The sequence below is a fragment of the Caretta caretta genome, chromosome 2 (genome assembly GCF_965140235.1).
Source record: "Caretta caretta isolate rCarCar2 chromosome 2, rCarCar1.hap1, whole genome shotgun sequence".
Lineage (NCBI taxonomy): Eukaryota > Metazoa > Chordata > Testudines > Cheloniidae > Caretta > Caretta caretta.
In genome coordinates this window covers 67,830,333-67,854,955 of record NC_134207.1, presented here as the reverse complement: position 1 = coordinate 67,854,955, position 24,623 = coordinate 67,830,333, and the positions used below count along the sequence as shown (strand labels likewise).

The following is a 24,623-nucleotide window of genomic DNA, read 5'->3' as shown; positions in this document are numbered from 1 at the left end:
CAAATATTTGACAAGGTAAGGAAACTCTATGCTTGTTTCATTTAAATTAAGATGGTTAAAAGCAGCATTTTTCTTCTGCATAGTAAAGTTTCAAAGCTGTATAAAGTCAGTGCTCAGTTGTAAACTTTTGAAAGAACAGCCATAACGTTTTGTTCAGAGTTACAAACATTTCAGAGTTATGAACAACCTCCTTTCCCGAGGTGTTGGTAACTCTGAGGTTCTACTGTATCATACAGATACGCAGGATACAGTAGATGTCTCAGCAGTTTAAGGGTTAACAGCCAACTTTTTTATCTGCTCTCCTGAATAAGGCTATCATCGAAAAGAAACTGGAGCTCTCTGTAAGTTTGGATTGAACATCTAAGTAAAACTGTGGGAGCTCACTTTATAATGATTGCTATTCTATAATGATAGAAATAAAAAGCAATAATAGTGTTCTCTCAATTTATCGTACTACACTATGACTTTATAGTCAAAATGTGTACTTCTCTCGGGGTGGATTACAGAGTGGTGCTTTAGAAGTATACATAATTAAGCAAACACTCTAGGCCAGGACTGAGCAATCCATTGTCACTGATTGCTCATTTTCTGAGTTAGCTGCTGTACCACTACTCTCAGCAGCCCTCAGACAGGTATATATATCACCACGGTGTTTGTTTTTTAAAGCTCGCAAGAATTTGTAGTTTGAATTAGGTATATAAATCAGGAATCTAATCATTAGAGCGGATCAGAAAATGGGGACTGAAAAATATGAGATGTTCCACAGAATGTTGAATTTTCAGAAAAAATTGAGAACGGAAATATTTCTCCTGAAAACTGAAATAATTTTGCTTCTGAAATGCCACCACAGTACTCCAGTTTTCTTTCTAGGCTAGGCTCCCTGGTCAGACAACATTTTCCATGAGGCACCATGTTCTCCTCTCCCGTGGAGGAGAGGCTGTGCATCAGAGCAGTCACGTGACTTTGGTGCATCATGGTAACCAGCTAAGGAACCCAGCCCATAAAAGACAATGGGAGTATTAGGAACCTGAACTACAACTCCCATGAGCAGGGGTTCTCAAACTGGGGGTTGGGAACTCTCAGGGGGTCGTGGGGTTATTACTTGGGGGTGGGAGGATTGCAAGTCGTCAACCTCCACTCCAAAACCTGCTTCACCTCCAGATGTTTGCTATGGGAAAGGGGTCACCAGTAAAAAAGTATGAGAGCCACTTTCCATGAGGCAGTGAATGCCAAAGGGTTATTATATATAATGCCTAAGTCCCTCCTCTCTCCCATTTTGTGGTGGTGGACTCTGGTATCAAGACCAGTCCTTCCCTACAAACTCTAGTTACTCCACCACCACTGAGTGTGGCCAGAATCCAAACTGAAGCCTTCAACAGTGCACCCCTTGCACAGGTAAATGTAAATGACCTGTTTTTGCACCATCATAACCCACCCATTCCCTTAACAGTAAACTTTCAGAATCTGTCCTAGTTAGATTCCCAACTCTCGTATAGCCATGTCCTTCCCACCCCAGAACATCATAGACCCCTGCTTTTGGCAGGAGAGGGTGGAGTTGTGCTTGGTGATTGGGTGGTGGGGAGGAGGATAATATTAATAAAATCATGTCTGTTTAATATTAAACAGTAAGCGTGGTCCATGATAGCAGCATGCTGGTATATTGACTCAGTGCTACCAAAAAGACTATTCGCTCATAAGGAATGCTTCCTGCAGTATCTGGGTTTTCCCTGAATGTCTTCCATCCACATTCTGTGAGACCAGATTTACTTAGCCTTTCAGATGCAAAAAGATCAGAGCCTGAGGTGGTTTGGCCTCTAATTTGTTCAGACCAACTTGATTCACAAAAAACAGGGCCATAAATCCTTAAGCTCTTTCAAAGCAGCAATATGCCCTTGAGAAATACAGTATTCAGGAAACATGCATATCTTCCTCAGGCAGCCAATCAAAATATACTGATGAACACAACCACCACATTTTGAAACACCAACCAAACCACTGGCCTATTTATTTGGATTGTGTAATGGATATTCCATCAAGAGAAGCAGTAACATTACAGTAGGAAGCGTCTGTCACAAGACAGAGATTGCAAATAGCCAACAACTAGCCAAATGGGCCAAAAGAAATCTGATGAGGTTCAACAAGGACAAGTGCAGAGTCCTGCACTTAGGACAGAGGAATCCTGTGCACTGCTACAGACTAGGGACTGAGTGGCTAGGCAACAGTTCTGCAGAAAAGGACCTAAGGATTACAGTGGATGAGAAGCTGGATTGGAGTCAACAGTGCGCCCTTGTTGCCAAGAAGGCTAATGGCATTTTGGGCTGTATAAGTAGGAGCATTGCCAGCAGATCGAGGGACGTGATCATTCCCCTCTATTCAGCATTGGTGAGGCCTCATCTGGAATAGGGTATCCAGTTTTGGGCCCCATACTACAAGAAGGACGTGGAAAAATTAGAAAGCATCCAGCAGAGGGCAACAAAAATGATTGGGGGCTGGAGCACATGACTTGAGGAGAGGCTGAGGGAACTGGGATTATTTAGTCTGCAGAAAAGAAGAATGAGGAGGTATTTGATAGCTGCTTTCAACTATTTGAAAAGGGAGTTCCAAAGAGGATGGATCTAGACTGTTCTCAGTGGTGCCAGATGACAGAACAAGAAGTAATGGTCTCAAGTTGCAATGTGGGAGGTTTAGGCTGGATATGAGGAAAAAAACTTTTTCACTAGGAGGGTGGTGAAACACTGGAATGGGTTACCTAGGGAGGTGATGGAATCTCCTTCCTTAGAGGTTTTAAAGGTCAGGCTTGACAAAGCCCTGGCTGGGACGATTTAGTTGGGGATTGGTCCTGCTTTGAGTGTGGGGGTTGGACTAGATTGCCTCCTGAGGTCCCTTCCAACCCTGATATTCTACAATACTAACATTAATTAAAAAGAAAAAACAGCTAGAGGGGAAATAGTGGGCCTGACTCTTCTCACATCACTGTGATTCCACTGACCTTAATGGAGTTACCATTGATTTATTCCTAGTTTAAGGTGGAGGAGAATCAGCCACAGTGAATAGCCACGAAGATAAGCTGTGAGAAAAAACAGGAGGAGAGGTCAAAAAAGGAACTACCGCTCATTCTGTACAATTTGGAATTGAAATAAATAAAGCAGAGCTTTACTATAACAGAATATTAAGGACAGCAATAAAAATCCTGCAAATAGAGCAATTTTTAAAATGCATTGCAGTATTAACTCACTTAAAATACTTACCACTGGACTTTGTTTACTCAAGCTGGTCTTTGACAGATAAAGCACTTCTACAGAAAACCTTTATGATTAATACATAGTATGACAATAGATGATACTGAGTTTGTTCATATTGCACATCAACATATGATCATCATCATTTGAAGGCTAGGCTATCCTCTCTATTCAGAATGGTGTAGTAATAATTGAATCAGTCATTTTGTGATGCAGTGGGATAGACTGGATGATACTCTAAAACAGTGGTTCCCAAATTTGGCCTGCACTGCTTCCAGCAGTGCCCATTGGCCCGGAGCAGTGAACTGTGGCCACTGGGAGCCGCGATAGGCCGAACCTGTGGACGCGGAAGGTAAACAAACAGGCCCGGCCCGGCAGGGGCTTTGCCTGCACAAGCGGCAGAACAAGTTTGGGAACCACTGCTCTAAAACTCCCTCAGTTAAATTGACTGATTCCTATAGGCTGACTATTTACAAATTATTTATTATTTGGTAATAGAGGAAGACACAAATGAAAACCTAATAAGCAATATAAGCAGATTCTCTCCCCTGCTCCAGACCCTTTGCCCACTCTGGTGGTGCAAAGGAGCTTGAAAGCCAGTTGATATTCCCAACTAAGGTTAGTTAAATCAACTCGGTCATTTGAGGCTGTTTCTTAGCCACCTCCTCTGCAGGCCACATTGTGAGAGGTGGGAGGGAATGTAGCCAAAGCACTATCATGCTCCAGCAATAACCAGCAAGCAGAGTTCCCTTTGGAGGCAATAGCCCATTGACATACATTAGAGCAATTCTTAGGCCAGTTCCATGCTCACTCCAAGGCTGCGCTAACATACGTGGGGTCAGTATAGAGTGATCAATCTGTTTCTCTTACTATTAAAAAATCCTATGATTAAAAAATAGCTGATGTAGTAACAAATTATACAAATATTAGAGGGGAAGAATGGAAACAAGCTTCACCAAAATAGAAGTCTCAGAGCCTCAAAATTTCTTCCATCCTGTTGAAACAGATTGCCTTCCCCAGAACTTCACCTTGCAGAGTAGGTGGCATTAGAAGGTTCTGGGGTGATACTCCAGATCAGTTACTTATTGTACATAATACAGTATTAATTTAATGAAAGGGAAAGCTTTAAACAGCTGAGGGCTAGAAGCTCAGCTGATGTAAACTTGTATAGCTCCAGTGATTCCAGTGGAACTGTACTGACTGATATCAGCTAAAGAGCTCAGTAGTTATTCAGAAGAACAATATATTGTAATTTTTTTTTGGAGCAATCGATTATTGAAAACACTAACAAATAAAACAAGAACACCCAGCACAGAATGCATATGCAGCTAACACACCCAGAATTGTTACAGACTGAGTAGAATACGAAAAAGCAGGTTGATATCATCAAGTAACTATTTATGATGTACCTTGAGGCATTTTAAGTGCCTCTGCAATGGCTAAATGAACTAATTGGCTTTTCAAGTTTTATGCACAGCATTTGGATTTGTTATTTTTAATAGGTCTAAATGATTGCTCCAGAAACCCCAGGAATAAGGTTCCTCTCACAGATGACCTATGAATAAGTGAAAAGCTTCATTAACTGAGCATCAGACCTTAATGCAACTTCTCTTTTCAGAGTGATTTGTGAAAAATTTCCCACTTTTGATTTCCCTTATGATGCATTAGGAAGAACACTAACACCCAGAGGGTGGGATAAAGACAGCTGTTCTGACATTTAAACTGGCAATACGTTGAAATGGGACTATACCACCCTGGGGCAATATGAAATGTGCCTGTCCACATGAAGTACAGCCTTTTGTATTGTTATGTACTGTCTCTGAAGTGACTGGTACAGCTTAACTGCTTACCTATTAAATGAATGTGATTGCCTGTGGCATTATATGCCCTGTAGGCCTTGTCTACACTGCCACTTTACAGTGCTGAAACACTCTTGCTCAGGGGTGTGAAAAGATGCAAGTTTCAGTGCTGTAAAGTGGCAGTGTAGACAGTACACCAGCGCTGGTAGCTACTCCCCTCATGGTGGTGGGGTTTTAAAGACACACAGCGTTGGCAGAGCTTTCCCCCCAGCGCTGGTGCCGCGACTACACAGCCACGTTAACATTGGTAGTGAAGAAGACATACCCTAAGATGCACTGGAAGACACAAATGAAAGGAAAGACCAAACAAAACTGAAGACTATTTGCATATACACAAGGTCTTAATTTCCTTTAGTTTTATTGATCAGTCAGCAGTCATGAGTATGTCTGTTGGGTGCTTATGTGCCATTTATAATCTTAGAAACAACGAGGTAACTTGAATTTGTGAAATAATTTGTCATACCACAATAACATATAGATACTGAAGTAAACTGTGCTTTCTGGAGAGTATATATTTAAGTACTTATTTACTTTAATTTTTAATAACTCAGTCCAAAGAGCAGTTATCCCAAGCCCTGGCCACCCTTCCAATATTTAGAACGGTTGTGAAGAGACCTGTACTGTATAAATTCTCCAAGGCAACAAAAGTTCAGCTTAACTTGTTACATAAAAGTGTTTATAAAATGTTAGCAAAAGTTGGAGACAAATAGACCAGTGAAGATTGGATTGTTTAAGGTAAAGAACCATGCTAAGGGGTTGTCAAGGCTCCTAGTAAAGTCACAGGTTGGCATGACAACGAGCTGAAAGAGTCTAGAAATGGGAGGCAATGTTACGGCTGAAATCAGTGAAATGTGTTTTGATTGATTATAATGGGATAAGGCTGCCACCCTTACTTGGATGTTGTTTATTGGGGATGGTGGGGAGATGCATCACAAAATGTGAGTGAGTGTGGAATGCATGGACTGGAAGAAGCCAGCTTTACTCTCATTGCTGCCACCCCTACCATCGCCTGGGGCCCCAAGATTCACCATGGCATCATCAGGCCTTTGTCATTCTGATCCTGAAAGACAGCCTAACCAGACCAGGCCAGAGAGAATGAACCCAAAGACACTGCCACCTCCACCAGCTTTGACTAAATCCTGACCACCACCTGGGATCTGAGACTTGGACTCCTGCTGTTACACTGCCCTCCCCCCCCCCATTTTCCTTCCCCAGCTGACTTCTTTTCTTTCTCTTTTTGTTTTCTGTCTAAAGCTGGCCCAGACAACTACATATTTTGCAACCCTGCTGTGAGCTTGTAACCAGAGAGGCAGCTAAAAGCAGTGCCTTAAGCAGCCTAACATTGGTACAAGTTTGCCAGGTCTTGAAGTGCTGATCAGACAGTACTTTGTACTGGGTCTGTTTCTCCAGTAATAAGGTTCCAAGTTAAAGTCAGCACTAGTGACAGAAGCTGCGTTTTCTCTCTTTGCCACTCTGTTCGTGTGTGTTTGTTTTGTCTTCAAGGAAACACGATTATACTCCAGTAACAACAGCAACAGCTCCAGACTATTTAAATGGCCAGTTAATACCATCTTTAATATCATCTAAAAGACTGTCAAACAGGGATTTCTCCTAGAAGAAACTCTATAGAGTGAAAGGAAATTAGGGATAGTTAGAATAAAAGCTTTAGTTAATACACAATAAAACATTTGAAATGTAAAGTATTTTTTCCCCTTTTTCTGTGCTTTTAGTAAAGGTTAGAAAGATTTTTTGAAAAGAGTAAGCCAACATTAGCTTGACATGAAACCTCAGATCACATTTAACTGTTTAATGTTGTAACAGTGAACAAGGATTTTATCAAAAAAATCTTACCCTTTTAGGCCTAAAATACCCCCTTTTCAAACACAACCAACAATTACACTGAATGTCTAAAATTAACTGTTGACAACAGTTTTTACTTTTTTTAACATCATTGTGGAAGAGCAGAGACTGCAACTGGGCACAGCAGGGGTTAAAGAACACCTGAGGGTTCAGCTAGCCCCGCCCCATTACACCTGAAGCCAATGCCAGGGCTGGAGCGGGGAGAAAAGAAGGGAGCCTGCCTCAGTCGGGGCTGATTGGTGAAGAGGCAGGTGCTCTCTATATGCCTGCCTGAAGGACAGACCTGCAGCCTGCCTGCCAGTGTAGCCACTGGAGGCAAGTAACTCTTCCCCGGACAAGGGGAACCTACAGAGAAGCCTCAACTGGATTAATGGGGCCCTGCCCCAAACTAGAAGGGCTTGCATAGGGAGCAGGCCAGGGAAACAGAATGGGAGAAAAATCTATCTTTCCCCGTTTAGCAGTTGAGCAACACAAGACTCTGGACCAGGACCTGAGGGAGAAGGTGGGGTCAGGTCCCCCTAACCGACAATCTGAACACTAGAGCCCTATCACAATTATTAACAACAGATTTTATAAACCATTTTCTTCACCCCACATTTAACATCCAGGAGTATCTATACACAATCATACGTCTTCCGTTTATTATTTTCCCTGGAGATGTCTAATGTGTGGAGGAGGCAGTTTTTGTGAAAATATGCTACACAGTGAAAGAATAACTACTATATGCTTAAAAGAAGGGTGGGAATTATTGCTGTTACCTTAGGGCCAATCTAAAATGGCCCAGAAATCAATAGTTCTGTCCTTTTTTGTAGATTATAGTTGGAGTCATGGAAAGCATTTTGTTTCTGGTGAAGTGCACAGTTCTTAGACAGCTGCCCAATGTCTCAGGTGACAGTAAAGTACATGTTGCAGTCTCCTACCTCATCAGAGTGTGCAGATAGTTCAGTCACTGGCCAGTGTGCTCTTCTGTCTCTGTCATCCCCTGCCAGCAATTACTTGGTGGTCACAAAGGTGTGGCACTGCTCCTTCTTGTGATTCAGCCCTCCAGCCAGGATGCTTACATTCTACTCTGATCAGCGGGTAACAAAGTCCAAATGAAAACAAAGTCTTAGTGACCATGTACCAGGCCTTCTGAGCTCTATAGTCCTTTCCCTTTTACTGCTAAGGCTTATGCTGCTCCTCCTGTTGTGGGGTGGTCAGGAAATCCACATCTTCCCTTCTTCTTAGTTCCAGCCCAGGGGCCTTGTGATAAACCATTAGGGTCTGTTTCTTATTATCCCTTGTAGATTCCCTGGGCTACTTCCTACCTTTGCCTTTTGCAAGTGCTTGTTGGGGCTCTTCACTCTCCAGTCCTCTCTTCTTGGAGCTTAGTCTCTCTATACAACTTTCTCCTAGTTTGTTGCTAAGGTTGACCCTCTGATGCCTTTCCACATCAGGGCCAATCCCAGGGTACAAGCTTCCTACTGCAGCTTTCAGTCCTTTCCTATCAGTTCTGCTATCACTCCTTTATAAAAGCCACCCAGTGTCTGATTCTCCCTTGCTGGATCTCATCCTTAACTACCTGTTTCCCCAACCCAGGTGCCATGGAATGGGCTAACTGAACTCTCCTTCACCCTGTCACTGTCTGTGGGAGTTCTTATACCCCATCACACAGTGGACAGCTTTTCTTTGTTCTCTCTTCACCCAGAGTTATGAGATACATATACATCGCAAATGAAGGTGTGATTGCAGCATGCGTAGGCATTGTTATGCTGGCTTTAAGCTAGAGCTGAGCAAATAATTTTTTCTGTTCTATGGTCGAACTGAACCACCCTCCCCCCCCCCAAATAAATACAAATCAGCTAGTTTTGAACTCAAACTGAATGTGTTTCAGTGAGGAAATAAAAAACCAAAATAAAAAACAAAATTGTTCGGGTTGAATTAAACATTTTGAAACAAATGACATTTCATGTCATCATTTTGTTTTGAAACAAAATAATCAAATGGTTCATTTAAAAAAATGGCAACGAGAACAAATTGTGGTCTTTTTTACACCCATGATCTGGTTAGCTTTTTAACTCAGAATCTCTATATCACTATCACTATATCACTATATCTCTATTTCTATGGTTCATTTAAAAAAATGGCAACGCGAACAAATTGTGGTCTCTTTTATACCCGTGATCTGGTTAGCTTTTTAACTCAGAATCTCTATATCACTATCACTATATCACTATATCTCTATTTCTATGGTTCATTTAAAAAAATGGCAACGCGAACAAATTGTGGTCTCTTTTATACCCGTGATCTGGTTAGATTTTTAACTCAGAATCTCTATATCACTAATATGCACATAAGGAGTTATTTTAGTTTTACAAGTTCAGCAAGATCTGTTGACGCATCTGTGGGAGTCCAATCCTACAAGCCCTCCACATTCACTAATACAGGGTTAACTTCACCCCTCAATGGCGGTCCAACACAATTGGTGTGTATAGGCCTTAAGTTCTACATAGCTCTAACTGGAACATAGGCTTTCTCCTGCTTTCCTTCCTCTTCCTCAGTTTTTTCAGATGCTCTCACATGAAGGCAGAATGTGTCTAATTGCCTGCAAGAAAGCATTACTGTCCAAATTTCCAGGGGGCTTCAAGAAGACACAACAGACTTTAAAGTCTTGCTGAGACTCAGTGGCCAATCTATCTAGATGGCAGAAATCTCATTAGTTTACAGAAAATAATTCCACTTTGGGGGAGAAGCGAGCAAAAGGGGAGAGGGGAGAAATGAAGCCATCATTGCTTGCAGTTAAGTCTCAATTTTCTGAGTGCAGATCTTGGTGTGTTACTCCCACTGTTTTTGTGTAATTATCTACCCATTCAGAACTATGGAGGAAGTATTCATTGACAGGCTCAAACACTCTCTCTCTCTCTCTCTCTCTCACTTTATTAGAAAAAGGTTGAATCTCTTATATAGTTCCAGGAGCAGAAAATTTTAAAGTGCAGGTGTAGTTTTTTTTTTTCCTGTTCCAACAAAGTGATCAAACTGTGATTTTTGTTATTAGATTTGGAAGAAATAAGCAGAACAATTGTTTACATTAAATGAATATTTTCATTTGTTCATAGAAACATTTTGAATTAAAAAAACATTAAAAAAGAAATATTGCCAATCTGTCTGGCCTCTTTGAGTTGGTTAATTCTTTGGAGTCCACACACTAGAATCAATAATTTATTTAGCTGTTTAGATAGGACGTTAGCTTATAACACGATATGTTCAGAAATATGCACAAGAGAGCTGAGATTATGCAGCTGGCTTTTTGGCAGACAAAAGGCTGATTTTTACAAGGAGGAAGTAATAGCTCAACAATATAATCTTCGGTGCATTAAGGGATCTCATAACTAGCCCTTTTTGTGAGATGATCCTAATGAATTAGAACCTTTCTTCACATGGCCAAAGCAGATGGGATGGTGTGGAGTTTGCAAACAACAAGTGCTACTGAATCCTCAAGACATCTCTAATACACAGTTAACATCAAATACAGCAAGTACTGAACCAACTGTGTTCCTTGTGGAATAATGCTTTCTTGATGTAACTCTCTGTTTCACACACTCCACAGGTACATATAACCAGTCATTTGTGGGGCTGAGATATGCACCTCTGAATTAGAATCTGTAGTTAAAACCCACTTGGGACCATCAGGAATTTTCAAGTTGTGCAACAGGGGTCTGATCTTCACCACTGAAGTCAACGGAGGGGTTTGTCATTGACTTCAGTGAGAACTGGTTTGGGCTGTAGCTGCCTGCGTAACCCACTGATCTTATTTTTGTTACCCTTATCCTTGTTTTTCCCCTCCTCTTATTTTGTTGTCACACTTATGTGGTGCATCTTGTCTCATTTTATTCCTGCGCCTGCAATTTGATCAGTGCAGATGGACCCCTGCATCTAAACAGAGCTCCATTGACTTCAATGGGACTCCATATGGGCATAAAGATTCACCATGCATATCAGATTGCATAATCAGCTGCTTAGATCGAGAGCTGTTTGGGGGCAGGAACTGTCACTATGGCCCAGCTCCTCAAAGGTTTTCAATGGAAGTTAGGAGCCTAAATACTTTTGAGCATCTCAGGGGCCTATGCATCTGAGCAGAGCCCAGCACTATGTAACCTTGATTGGGGCCTGTTCGCACTGCTGTAATTGAAATAATAAATCATAATAAAGGCCACAGATTTGACTGTTCTTGGTAAAAATGTTTAAAAAGCTGTTGTAGAATTCACTATTCGGGGGCGTGCGGGGAAGACCTCTTCTAATTAGGGTTGTAAGAACTGGTTTTGCTTAATTAAAAAACTTCTGAAAATCACGTGTTTTAGATTTAGAACAGAACCCCAAACCTTTAAGGTTCTGGTTCCCTTTGGTGTTAGCAAAATGTGAATTCTGAAACATAGCCTGGGGTTATGTTTTTGTTTCTGTTTTTTTAAATTTCCCACTTGTAATAGAAGCAGCTAGAACAAGAATTACTTTCAAACATTAATCTTTATTGCACACATTCCATATAGTTAGTAATATGTGTTTAATTACATTCCCTGGGGAAAAAAATTATTCACATTAAAGGGAATGAAACTTAAAAATATTTCACCCATTCCAAAACTTAAAAAAACCCCAAAACTCTAGAGATTTTGCAAAACACTAATCACTAATTTTAATGCTCCATCCTGAAAATTATCTTCTTAAAACAAGCTTCCTATTCATTTCATATCAGAAAAAAAGAACTGTTTGAGAAATAATCTTCAAGAACATAAAACTGTAGAATACTGAACCATTTTGATATATTAAGGCTGCAAGACACTGTGGGGTCATGTCACTAACATAGCTTCACAGTAAACACCTATTATATTACCAGTGATTCATTTCACACAGAAGAAATTATAGACTCAGAATGGTTGGTAAGGTAAAGATTGAGTAGTGGGGGGGGAAGATTTTTCCCATTTCCACATTGCTTGTTTTACATGACTAAAACTAAAAAAATCATTTTGGAAAAATCATTCTTTTATCACTTGCCTACCATCAAAACACATTGATTCTCAATTATGGATTAAATTGAGTCCTGAATTCTCTCCTTTGTTATGTGTGACATATATTGAGCATGGGGATGTTCAGTATGGCTAGGGTGACCAGACATCCCATTTTTAAAGTCCCTGCAGGTGTCCTGACTTTTTCTTAAAAACAGGCAAATTGTCCTGTATTTTCTGTCTCCTCCCATCAGTACTGGTGGGACCTGCTGCTGGCCAGATCCCTGCTTGCCAGCCACTTACCCACCAGTGGTGAGTGGGGGGCGGGGTCCAGTGGCTGATGATGGGGGTGGGTGTGCAAGGCTGGTGCTGGGGCGAATATACAGCGCATAGGCCGCCCGCTCCGCCTGCTGGTTCTTCAGCAGTCCCCGCCGTGTGCTGGCTTTTGCTGGGCTGCGAGCTGTGGTGGTTGGTGAGTCTGGGCAGGCACCAGGCAGCAGCCGGTTACGTGTCGCCTCTGCTGCCCACCCATCGGCCCTTTACAGCCTTCCCCTCTTGCTGTCCTCTCACTGCTTTGCCCTTTCATCTGCCCAGCCCGCTGCTCCTTCATATCCTCTCCCCTGGTGGTGTGCATCTTGATCCCAGTGCTGTGCAGACAGACAGCCCCTGGTCGGAGCGCTCAGCTTACCAACAGCCTGGCCGACAGGCTCCTTCCTTTCCCTGCTGCTCTGGCAGGGCCGGCATCCTAGGAAAGCCCAAGACCCTCCAGCCTGGGGCACTGGCCAAGAGGAGCCGGGCCCTGCATGGAGCCGAGCCCCAAAGCCCCACACAGTGCTGGCACTGAGCAGCCTCTCTGCCCCTCAGGTAAGCTCTGGAGCATGTGTGGGGAAAAGTGATTTCCAGCCTGTTCACACTCCAAACCTGCAGGTTCCACAGCAGACCCTGCGGCAGGGGCTTAGCACCCTCTTTGCCCTCCCCCACCAGGGTCCGGACTCCAGGAAGCGTGAGGCTTCTCCGTCCCCTAGTGACCCTCCTCTGCTGAGACACCTCTCTGGCAGGGTTAGCTGAAGCCCCTGCAGTCAGGTTCCCTGGGCCCTGGTGCACAATGCATCCTTAGGGCTTAACCCCTTCCTGCCCATGCTGTAGCTGGGGGACAGGAGGCGGCTGGGTTACGGCAGTGGCCAGCAGCAGCCTGGAGGTGTTAGCTGCCTTTTGACGCTTTGTGGGCAGGACACAGGCCAGGTCATCTGTACCCCTCCCCACTCCTCTCCTGCAGCTGGAAGCAGCTCCTGTCCCTTCCCTCCTGCACAGTACCAAAAGGCTGCTGCTGGCCACATTCTGGTGTGAACCCTGGCAGAAATCTGGGGAGGGGAGGCATGTGACCCTGCATGTCCCCCTCACATATTGCCTCGGGAAGATTCAGTGCCAGGTACCAGGAGAGATGGGTCTGTCATGGTGGCCAACCAGTCATGGAGGGTGGAGAGCGCCAGGCAGGGAGGGTCAGGTCAGTCGGTCACTCTCCCTGTGTGAGAGAGGTGTACGGGATTGTGTGTCACTCCTCCCCGTGTGAACCTTAAAGATAAGAAGGTAAATAAAAAGAATCCAACTATGCAATATTTCTTTTTAACAGGGGCTCAGTCAACTTGTTAGTTTGAACTAGGGCTGTCGATTAATCGCAGTTAACTCACATGATTAATTCAAAAAAATTAATCGCAATTAATCGCACTGTTAAACAATAGAATACCAATTGAAATTTATTAAATATTTTCTATGCTTTTCTACATTTTTATATATATTGTATTCTGTGTTGTAATTGAAATCACAGTGTATATTATTCTTGATTACAAATATTTGCACTGTGAAAAATAAACAAAAGAAATAGTATTTCAGTTCACCTCATAAAAGTACTGTAGTGCAATCTTTGTGTCATGAAAGTGCAACTGACAGATGTAGACTTTGTTACATAACTGCATTCGAAAACAAAACAGTGTAAAACTTCAGAGCCTACAAGTCCACTCAGTCCTACTTTTTGATCAGCCAGTCACGAAGACAAACAAGTTTGTTTACATTTACAGGAGATAATGCTGCCCTCTTATTTACAATGTCACCAAAAAGTGAGAACAGGCATCTGCATGGCACTTTTGTAGCCGGCATTGCAGATATTTACATGCCAGATGTGCTAAAACATTCGTATGCCCCTTTGTGGTTCAGCCACCATTCCGGAGGACATGCTTCCATGCTGATGATGCTTGTTAAAATAATTATTCGTTAATTAAATTTGTGACTGAACTCCTTGGGGGAGAATTGTATGTCCCTTGCTCTATTTTGCATGCATTCTGCCATATAATTCATGTTATAGCAGTCTTGGATGATGACCCAGCACATGTTGTTCATTTTAAGAACACGTTCACTGCAGATTTGACAAAATGCAAAGAAGGTACCAATATGAGATTTCAAAAGATAGCTACACCACTCGAGCCAAGGTTTAAGAATCTGAAGTGCCTTCCAAAAACTGAGAGGGACGAGCTGTGGAGCATGCTTTCAAAAGTCTTAAAAGAGCAAAACTACAGATTCCGAACCACCAAAAAAGAAAATCAACCATCTGCTGGCATCTGACTCAGATAATGAAAATGAACATGCATTGGTCTGCACTGCTTTGGATTGTTATCAATCAGAACCGATCATCAGCATGGACATATGTCTGTTGGAATGGTGGTTGAAGGATGAAGGGACATATGTATCTTTAGCGCATCTGGCACATAAATATCTTGTGACGTCGGCTACAACAGTGCCATGAGAACACCTGTTCTCAATTTCAGGTGACATTGTAAACAAGAAGCGTGCAGTATTATCTCCTGCAAATGTAAACAAACTTGTGTGTCTAAGTGATTGGCTGAACAAGAAGTAAGACTGAGTGGACTTGCAGGCTGTAAAGTTTTACATTGTTTTGTTTTGAATGTAGTTATTTTCTCTACATAATTACCATGAAAGTTGAACTTAGAAATGTAGAAAGAGATTGCACTACAGTACTTGTATTAGGTGAATTGAAAAATACTATATATTTTTTTTTTATTTTTGTTTTTTTAACAATGCAAATACTTGTAATCAAAAATATAAAGTGAGCACTGTACACTTTATATTGTGTTGTAACTGAAATCATTTGAAAATGTAGAAAACATCCAAAATATTTAAATTAAATGGTATTCTATTATTGTTTAACCATGCGATTAATTTTGTTAATCGTGATTAACTTTTTAATCGCTTGATAGCCCTAATTTGAACGTTTGTACGATTGATTGCAGTTAAACTCACTTGAATAGGAGTAATTTTATCAGGGGTCCCATATTCAGCATAGGGAAATATGGTCACCCTAAGTATGGCCAAAATTTTGAAACTTGGATTCCTCAAGTTTGGGTTCCCCCAAATTCATATTTAGGCTCGCTTAGTGTATGTCTACACTGCACACTCCTTACGGTGGATGTAGAAAGTGTGGAGTAAATATTCTGCACAACTGCCGCCCCAGCATGGATATAAATAGCACTGTACACAGTGAGGCACTGGTTAGGTGAGTAAAGATGCCTGTATGTACCCTACATGACTCTCTACATGCCCAAGTAGCACCACCTCTGTCTACACTATTTTTAGCAGTGTAGTGTCCCATTACCTCCCTGCTACTGGAGTCTTTCCCCCCTGCAGGGAAAGGCTCCAAAAGGAAGGAAAGGTAGCAGGGAAAGATTCTGGCAGCTCCCCCCTCCTGAGCCTTTCCATGCCACAGGGGAAGACTGCAGCAGTGGGGAAGGCTCTGGCAGGGGGAAGTAACAGGGAAAGGCTGTGACAGCTCCCTGCTGGATCCTTCCCTTCCCTCAGGTAGAGCCTTTCCTCACACAGTGAAAGGCTCCGGCAGCAGGGAACACCAGAGCCTTTCCCCCTGCTTTCCACTGTCAGAGCCTTTCATTGACACATATAGCTACACATCACAGTGCGGATACAGCCAGCTTTCCACTGTGGCATGCAGTTATATGTATACTACACTCTGCCACCAGTGGTGTGCAGCATAGGCATATCTTAAGTACCTGATCCTGCTCCATTCAAGTCAATGGGAGCTTTATAATGGACTTCACAGGGCACAGGATCAAACTCATAGTTGCTTAATTTTCAGAGGTACTAAGCATATATTTTAGTGACCACGATTGAAGGTGCTTATTAGATAGCAGTACAGCATCTCTGTTCTGTAGCCCCAATACACCAGATTTCACCAATGTTCACAGAAAGCAAACACCAAGCAGGTGAGAACATAGCCACCCAAAATTTGTTTAAAAAGTTGAATGAATATTCAAGGAAAATTTTTTGCATTATGCATTCAGTTTCAGTTTCAAAAATGAAATGCAACTTTGCCTCCAGTGCTATTGTGACTAGTGTAAAACAGGTAAATAAACTGCATTTGACTTATAGGGAAAGATGGACTGATTTCAGAAATGTAATGTATGCACTCAGGCCCATTGACAGTAATTCCAGGTCCCAGGGCAAAACAGTCAATGGGCCCCCATGCATGCACAAGCCGTGCCCGCGTGGACGCGATCCACCTGACACTTGGGCGGTGCTGCACCTGCGCTGGCTAGTGCCCAGCAAACTGCTGGCTGCGCGTGCTCTTCCGGCACGGCCAGGGCTTCCACATGCCCGCCCAGTAGGGTTGCCAACTGTCTAATCATGCAAACCCAAAGACCCTTGCTCCGCCCCTGTCCTGCCCCTTTCCTGAGGCCATGCCCCTGTCCCACCCCTTCTTTGAGGCCCCACCCCCTGCTCACTACATCCCCCCTCCCTCCATTGCTTGCTCTCCCACACCCTCACTCTCTTTCACCAGGCTGGAGCCGGGGGTTGGGTTGAGGGAGGGGGTGCAGGCTCTGGGAGGGAGTTTGGGTGTGGGGTGTGGCCTCTAGGCTGGGGTGCAGGAGGAGGTCAGGGGGTCGGCACTTACCTCGGGTGGCTCCTGAAAGCAACTGGCACATCCTTCTGGCAGCAGCTCCTAGGCGGGAGGCTCTGGGGGTTTCTGTGGCCACGTGCTGCTGCCCGCAGACACTGCCCCTGCAGCTCCCATTGGCCACAGTTTGCGGCCAATGGGAGCTGCGGAGTCGGCGCTCGGGACGGGGCAGCGTGCATCGATCCCCTCCCCAGGGGCCACAGGGACAGGCTGGCTGCTTCCGGGAGCAGCGCAGAGCGAGGGCGGGCAGGAAGCCTGCCTTAGCCCTACTGTGCTGCCGGTGGCAGCTGGGGACTCCCGGGCCCTTTTAAATCAGCCGGGCCCCTGGTCAGTTGCCCCCTTTACCCCCTGCTTGCAGCATTAAACCTAGTGCATACAGGCCCGCTGACATCTATACAAATATAAAATTTCTGGCTTATGTAAACCTGAGCATATTTACTTATTTTTAAACTGTATTATAGTTTTGGTAGAATTTCTGTAATCACATAATTAGATAATCACAATAACCTATAGCCATTAAAAATTACAGCGTTCTGAGATATAACCAGTCTAGAATTACCTTGGATATCTGAAAAGAAATACTCTACAATTGAATTTTAAAATATCCCAGCCTCAAAAAGTATTAAATTCCTGGCACTCAAAAATGTATTAGTAGTGAAGGAGTTACATTACTATTTAATGTGTGTGTATACGAGAATTGGTTGTGCACACGTTTTGCTGCACCTCATCTTGCTTCAGCACCAGTTTTACAGAGTTGTCATTTGGCTCCTGTTGCTTTTCACTTTAACTAGAAAACTGGCCTTTATTCATTATGCATATTCGTGTTAACTGATTTCTCACTGCTTAGGAATAATCTATGCTTTGTGGTGTTTATGTGATAAATTAAAAAAAAATCTTTGAACTGAAACATAACGTTCAGTGTAAAAATGGTTACAAAATGCTTCATAGTCTAAAGTTCAAACTATATAAAAACAAAGTGAAGACAGGCTCCTTTGAAATCCCATTTAAAATTCCTGTTTTCTGATTGGTTGTTGATATTGCTTGCTTATGATTTCATGGCACCACAAAGTCAAACCCCTGAGCTGTGAATGTTTGCTTGGACAATGGCTAGTTAAATATGTACGTAAACATGTATTTATTTGTTAGTTCATTTTAAATGAAAGAATGAGGGATAATTTTCATGGTGAATGGGATATGAGGCCATAAATGGCTCAGACATGTGATTAAATGCCTAATTAAAGCTGAGGCATTTGATATTAATCAAAATGTTTATTGAAAGTGCCTAATGGAAGGGACATTGCTCCTATTATATGACAAAAAAAGAAGATAAATTACAACATAAAAAAACTAAGACACTGCTTTTATTGCAATTGCTACATCGGTAGACATCACAGCAAGGACAATGATTGGACAGAATTCTTGTTAAAGAATGGTGTCATAAAAATAAAGGGAAGGGTAACCACCTTTCTGTATACAGTGCCATAAAATCCCTCCTGGCCAGAGGCAAAACCCTTTCACCTGTAAAGGGTTAAGAAGCTAAGATAACCTCACTGGCACCTGACCAAAATGACCAATGAGGAGACAAGATACTTTCAAAGCTGGAGTGGGGGAAACAAAGGGTCTGTCTGTCTGCGTGATGCTCTTGCCGGGAACAGATCAGGAATGCAGTCTCAGAAACTCTGTTAAGTAAGTTAGTAAGTAATCCAGCTAGAAATGCGTTAGATTTCCTTTTGTTTAATGGCTGGTAAAATATGGTGTGCTGAATGGAATGTATACTCCTGTTTTTGTGTCTTTTAGTAACTTAAGGTTTTGCCTAGAGGGATTCTCTATGTTTTGAATCTGATTACCCTGTAAGGTATTTACCATCCTGATTTTTACAGAGGTGATTCTTTTACCTTTTAATTAAAATTCTTCTTCTAAGAACCTGATTGCTTTTTCATTGTTCTTAAGATCCAAGGGTTTGGGTCTGTATTCACCTGTACAAATTGGGGAGGATTTTTATCAAGCCTTCTCCAGGAAAGGGGGTGTAGGGCTGGGGGGATATTTTGGAGGAAGACACCTCCAAGTGGGCTCTTTCCGTGTTCTTTGTTTAACACGCTTGGTGGTGGCAGCATAGGGTTCAAAGACAGGGCAAAGTTTGTACCTTGGGGAAGTTTTTAACCTAAGCTGGTAAGAATAAGCTTATGGGGTCTTTCATGCAGGTCGCCACGTCTGTACCCTAGAGCTCAGAGTGGGGAAGGAACCTTGACAGATAGGATTAAGGGTCAACATTTAGGTATGAGTGAAGAAGGCAGAAGAGGGATATGAAAGTAGAAGAGGCTGGCAAGAGGGAGGGAATGGACAGGCAGATGGTAAGGAGTGGTAGGCAGTAAAGAGGCATGGGGAAAAGGAGAGCATTGCCTGATCTTGCCCCATGAAGTCAATAGGAGCTTTACCTTTGAGTAAAATGGACACAGGATCAAGCTGTAGGACAACAAAATCAAGAGTCATAATGAAGCTGGAGGAAAACATAATGGTTGATTTAGAAAAAAAAGTGAATTGATTGAAATGGCACTAAAAACAGATTAGCTGATGTCTGTGGTCTCTGCCGGAGAGGGGGTAGCAGAGTCCCCATAACCCATTCTGCAGTCCACAAGGAGTACTTATCATAAAGAGGCGGTGTAGGGCCTACCCCCAATGCTCAGGAGTCCTATTTCCATGATGTTGGCAATGAGCCTGCCCTTCTTCCTGGCTGCTAGTGGCTGGTCTGAGGTTCTTTGGGGGGTGGGAGGAAGGGGAAGAGGGTGCCCCAGAATAGTGCTGGTGGAGGTGACAGATTGCTGGCACCCAGTCTCGCTGGAACTGCTTCCCTGCTGGGTTGCATGTTGATCTCTACTCACTTCCCTTCTATCTTATATATAAAATGTTGTTACATTTTATATCAGCAATAGCTGCACTTCAGAAATAGGTATTGTGACTCCTGAATATGTAATCTACACTAGACATTGATAATAACAGAAAGAAGCCCAAAGCAAACTTCCTCAGATGTGAATAACCCCAAAGTTTGGGGATATTGAAATCCAATTTTGATTAACGGGCACCTTACCCCTATATTTCATTGATTATAAAGCCAAAAGGGACCACTATACTTCCCACCATGTCTGATATCCTGCATAACACATGCCATATTACTTACCTGAATTAGTTCCTCTTTTAACTAGAGCATCTTCTCTAGACAAATATCCAATCTTGATTTAAACAATCTTGATTTAAATTCATCACAACCCTTGGTAAATTGATCCTGTGGTTAAAAAAATTATGCCTCATTAAAAAAATTATGCCTTATTTCCAGTCTGAAATTGTCTAACTTCAACTTCCAGGCATTGGCTTTTGTTATGCCTTTGTCTGCTAGACTGAAGATTCCTTATTCTCCAATTTCTGTTCCCCATGTAGGTACTTGTAGACCATGATTAAGTCACCCCTTAACCTTTTCTTTGATGAGCTTAATAGACAGTTATTTGAGTCTATCACTACAGGTCATGTTTTCCAAACCTTTAATTAGTCTCATGGTTCTGGGCCCCCTCCAATTTATCAAAATCCTTCTTGATCTGTGTACACCAGAACTAAACATAGTATTCCAGTAGTGGTTGCACCAATGCCAAATACAGAGATAATACAGCCTCTCTACTACTTGTTATTTGTCTGTTTATACATCCAAGAATTGCATTAGCCTTTTTGGTCACAGCATTCACTGGGAGCTCATGTTCAGCGGATTATCCACCCTGACTCTCAAGTCTTTTTCAGAGTCACTGCTTCCCAGGATAGGGTCCCCATCCTGTAAGTATGGCCTACAATAATGAGTAACATCAAAACATTGGCTCCAAACCTATCTTTTCCCCCCATACTCTGGAAAACTTCAGATCTGCAACTGAACTTTGGGGTGGTTTATGCCCATTTCTAGTCAGGAATGTTTCTAGAGGACTTTGGGATCCATAAGGATGGAAGGTGACTTAATCCATTAACATGTTTGGAGTCATACACAAGAACAATATAGACTGAATTGGGGATAAATAGTATTCCAGTAGTGGTTGCACCAGTGAAATTGTGGTGAAAGAGGAGATTTTATGACTATATGGAGGATATGTCCAGTCATTAGAGACTTCTGAGATGCTATTCGTAACCAAATACTACAAATTGTTGGATATGTATTACCAAGTGAACCTTTCGTAATGCTGCTGGGACTTTCTAACAGAAATAGTCTCACTTCAAAGAAGTAAAAGAATTAATCTCTCAGTGGCTAGACTAAGATAGCCATTCATTGGAAGAAGAAAAATAATCCAAAATGAGAGGAATGGTTCCAGAAAAATATGGAAAAATTAACACATCATCAACTACATACCCAGCAAAATGGGCAGAGGACAAATAAATACTTTGATGTTTGATTTCCATTTATTTATTACTCAAAGTACAACCACCTGCAAAGATCCCCAGCACACCTCCATTTTTTTTTAAATAGTAATGTTTGATAGACATGCCTGGTTTGATAATTATGAGGAGAGTCAGTAGTTTCACTCAAATATAATGACCAGAAACAATGTAGGGGTGTAAAGAAGCTCACTCTGTAATATAGTAACACCCTGTTAAATAGAAAGATTTGTGGATTATATTTCTGCTTCATGTTTCTCTAACCACCCACACACTCCAGTAAGGGTACGGAGAGCAAATCCAAGATGAGGCTGAACAACTCATATGAGGCTTTCTATCAGTATTTTCCTGTACATAATATTCTTCTCCAGTATTTCACCTCCACTGTATCTCTAGTGCTTTTATTGAGTCCCTTTTGAAGTGTGTTCTCTGTTTCATACGGAAGTAGGGATGTGGAACTGGGGGTTAAGAAGGCTTCAGTGGCTTTACCAGCACCTAATCCTTTCTTTGGTTTAGTAGCTGAATTCCCCTGAGGTACTCAGAGGGTGAATGAAAGCCATGATCAATTCCTTGATATTTTTTAATACCTGTAAAGAATGTCTAGATACAGTAATGCTGGTCACTTTAGAACTGAACCCATAATAATTTATCACCAATTAGACTGATCTTTGCAAAAACCTTCAAAAAATTAAATAGCAATTCATAAGATTGAATTGTATGTTACCAATTTTTTAACTACTCTATGTCAATGTGGGATCAGAAATTTCAGACTGTGACTCAAGCTAAATAACAAGGATACCATAGTTAGACAAGTTCTCTCATGGAAATTTTTTTATTACTTCTTACAGATCATTCATTTATAAGTTCCTCCTAGCAAGCCGTAGAGTCCACTATATTTAAGCATGCTAATAAGTATTCTAATATTTTTCTCTTAACAAAAAGATATGGAAGGCATGTGATGAAATCAATATTTCACTCATTTGGTTTTCACCGCATTCAAGCAATGTTAAATTTTCTTCATTAAAAACTCTCTGCCTGGACCTGGTCTATGTTAGATCATATGTGTAAGCCTAACATTGACAAATTATCTTTTTCACAATTCTGTCATTTGTCTTATACAGAATTCAGGATCTGAATTTTTCTACTTTTTTTCCTGCAAAAGTGAAAGCTTTGGCTTCAATTCAGAATCCATCTATCCATTTCATATTCATCACCATGGTATCTAAATAACTTCAATTTAATACATTTCTGTGTAGTCACAAAAATATCCAACTCTCTCCAGCCCTCAAAAGATAATATCACCCCACTGTACTACCGTTTTTAAGATTCCTAAGGGTATTGTAAGAATCAGATTAAACTGGACTAAGGTTAGATAGAAAGATTAGATGGCACTATACAGAGAAAGGAAAGTAGTAATAGGCTATACAAAAGATATAACTGAAAGATAAACATATGTATTGGGAAAAGGTTAAATCAATTCATAGGGAAAAGAATCAGAGAAACAGAGCAAGAAATACTAAACCCAATGATCATCTTCAATCTACCTTAATCCCCATACAGTGTAAATGTTACTATATGAAAAATGATTTTGTATAAAAGTGTAATACAAAAATGCTAATTATTTTAGCCTTCTGCCAATTTCCCACTCTAGCACGTGAACAGATGTCAGATTAATCCTTTCCATTTTTGACTTGTACGCAATCTCATTAGGATGGAATGCCCTGCAGTGAAGTCATCCAGCACAAGAGCAGTGCACTATTTATAGGGTTGCCAACTTTGTAATATTTGAAAACTGGAGACTCCATCAGAAGTGCCGAACCGCCCCGGCCTGCCTCTCCCCCCAAAATCCTGCCCCCCATTCACTCCTCTTCCCTCCTCCTCCCGTCGCTCACTGCTATTCCCCCTCTCTCCCCTGCCCAGGTCAGGAGGGACTCACCTGTGGAGATGGGGCTGGGAGCTGCAGCCACTTGATTCAGGTAGGAGGCAGCCCTGGCTGAGTAGAGACTGACGTGGGTGATGACCCGGTGCCTCCCCACCAGCAATAATCGGATTTTGGGTGTCTTGTCAGTAGATCTGACTGGACATTGTCAGATCCCCTTTTCAACTAGACTTTCTGGTTGAAAACTGGCCACCTGGCCACCCTAAGTCCACTTACCAGAGTTTACGCCGAGCATAGGCTTGTGCTGACCTATACTCAAAGGGAGAATTTAATCCATAAAGACAAATAAGAATGCATGCACATGCTAGAAGAAAGGGTTAACTATTCAGAAATAGGCAGATTACATTTCACAAGATTAAACTGTGCTCTACGCTGTTCTTCTGGCTATGTATGGACACTGGTACTAGACGCTCCTTGCTCAGAATGCATTCTTTCCTCTGTGACTTGGCTTTACACTTAGCTTTTTATAGCACATTTCCTCAAGGAGATCATTTTTAGCAAGACTGAAATACTAGGATAGCAATGTAAAAATACACACAGTCTGGCTGTAGATCTGGATTACATAATTATACCAAACTGCAGATCCTCACAGATTTGCAAAGGATAATTTGCTAATCATAGTCATTGCATGGGCTGTAAAAAGGTTTACGAGGAATTACCTGTTCTGTAGACTTGCACTGTGGGACTGAGAACAGGCAAAATTGTGACAGGGAGCCGGCAGTTAAAAGCCATCCATCACAAGGCTCCGCTCACCTCTGGGCTGCCTAAGAAAAGAATGCGAAGCTTCAGCAAAATGCTCCATGAAAATACTCACAAGGAATATTGGGCCTGAGGCCTTGTCTACACTGCAGAGTTTTGGTGGCAAAAGAGCAGAGGTGTACACACTGCAGTGCCACTTTTGGTAACAAAACTCTTCTGTTTTGGCGATGAAATAAAATCACCTCGACGAGAGACAGAGAGCTTTTTGCACAAAACTTTTGTCAACCAAGTGCCAGGGTAGACGCTGCCGGTTGTTATGTCGACAGAACTGGCCTCCCCAATATACCACAATGCCTGCAGTCACTGCTCTGCTCACTGTTTTGAACTTGGCTGCCCTGTAGGCCTGTGCCCCTGCCCTTTCAAAGCTCTTGAAAGCTTTGACCTTCCTCAGCACAGAGCTGCTCAGGATGCTGCTCCCTGAGACTGTTGTGCTGTGCAGAGCCAGGGGCTGATGTGGGGGGTGTCCCCCTCCGCTGGGATTGGTTGCTCAGGCTGCTGTCTCACCTTAAAAAGACAACATGCTGACACACTCTCTGCCCCAACACACACACTGTCTCTCTCACACATACCCTCCCCACAAACACAATCTCACACATTTCCCCAATATGC

General features: G+C 42.3%; 1 long non-coding RNA gene across 1 annotated transcript; it reads right to left on the bottom strand.

The window, feature by feature from the left end:
• Positions 1–2,973: 2,973 nt before the first annotated feature.
• LOC125632476 (uncharacterized) lies at positions 2,974–23,610 on the bottom strand. Its single transcript, XR_007355323.2, has 4 exons — positions 23,253–23,610; positions 20,088–20,192; positions 7,879–8,027; positions 2,974–3,067 (listed from the first exon to the last, which is right to left on the bottom strand). It is a non-coding gene; the product is annotated as an uncharacterized LOC125632476 (long non-coding RNA).
• Between the last annotated feature and the right edge of the window lie 1,013 nt (positions 23,611–24,623).